The sequence below is a fragment of the Carlito syrichta genome, unplaced genomic scaffold (genome assembly GCF_000164805.1).
Source record: "Carlito syrichta isolate Samal-C Ts95f unplaced genomic scaffold, Tarsius_syrichta-2.0.1 Scaffold112228, whole genome shotgun sequence".
Classification (NCBI taxonomy): domain Eukaryota; kingdom Metazoa; phylum Chordata; class Mammalia; order Primates; family Tarsiidae; genus Carlito; species Carlito syrichta.
The window spans coordinates 724,750-726,227 of record NW_007056324.1 but is presented as its reverse complement, the minus strand read 5'-3'; positions in this window follow the sequence as shown (position 1 = coordinate 726,227).

The following is a 1,478-nucleotide window of genomic DNA, read 5'->3' as shown; positions in this document are numbered from 1 at the left end:
CAAGTTGCCCAGGCAGGTCTCGAACCCACGGGCTCAGGTAATCCACTCACCTCAGCCTCCCAAAGGCGTGGGATTACAGGCTGAGCCACCGAGCCCGGCTTAATTTTTGATTTTTACTGTAGAGACGAGGTCTCGCCAAGTTGCCCAGGTGGGTCTCAAACCCGCAGGCTCAGGTAATTCACTCGCCTTGGCCTCCCAAAGTGCTGGGATTACAGGCTGAGTCACCGAGCCCAGCCAAGGCCACTTTTCTTTTCATCAAAATTGGATGGTGCATCTGCCAAAGCTTCCCAGTTAGGAGGATTTCTCCTCATCACTTTCAGGGTCATCACTATGTGCTATTTTCTGCTTATATTTTCCCATTCATATGCCTTTATTAGCTGAGTAAGAGGTGTCAAAGTAAGAGCAATGGATGACTGGGGGTCTGTGCCATCCACAGCTTATATCCTTTAACTGTATTTGTGTCTGATCCTGACTGTATCATTTCCACCTTGTGAAAGATTGCTGTTGGGCCTGCCCACCTTACAACTCGGTGAATCTAACATGATGGATTGTACTATAGTCGGGTACTTCATCTCTCCCATGGCCAGATGATGCTTTTCGAAAACATTCAAATTCTCTCAGCAGATGTCATAGGAACCCTAGGAGGTCTAGATTGTGATTCTCTTATTGGAGCGTGTCAGAAGCTCCACATGATGTCTTTACCACTGTCTTAGACTATTCTGCTATTAAAAAAATACCCGAGACTGAGTCATTTATAAAGAACAGAAATGTATTTCTCACAGTTCTGGAGGCTGGGAAGTCTGAGATTATGGTGCCGGCAGGTTCAGTGTCTAGCAAGAGTTGCTCTGTGTTTCCAAGATGGTACCTCTTGCTGTGTCCTCACATGGTTAAAGATGGAAAGGCAAGTCGGGCTCTGTGGCTCAGTTTGTAATCCCGCGCTTTGGGAGGCTGAGGTGAGTGGACTGTCTGAGCCTGCGGGTTCGAGACCTGCCTGGGCAACTTGGTGAGACCTCATCTCTACAATAAATAAAAAATTAGCCGATTGTGGTAGCGTGCGCCTGTAGTTCCAGCTACTTGGAAGGCTGAGCCAGAAGCATCGCCAGAGCCCAGCAGGTCGAGGCTGCGGTGGCCAGGAGCAGCCACTGCACTCCAGTCTGGGTGACAGAGTGAGACTCCAACTCAAAAAAAAAAAAAAAAAGACACAGTAAGAAGACCAGGGATTGGGGAAAGGGATGGATAGCAAAGTATAAGACATTTTAGGGCAGTTAAACTATTTTGCACGATGCTGTAATAGTATAACACAAATAGTAAAGCTGGGCTCGGTGGCTCAACCTGTAATCCCAGTGCTTTGTGAGGCTGAAGTGAGTGGATTGCCTGAGCCCGCGGGTTCGAGACCCGCCTCGGCAACTTGGCGAGACCTCATCTCTGCAACAAATCAAAAAATTAGCCGGGCGTGGTAGCACGCGCCTGTAGTTCCA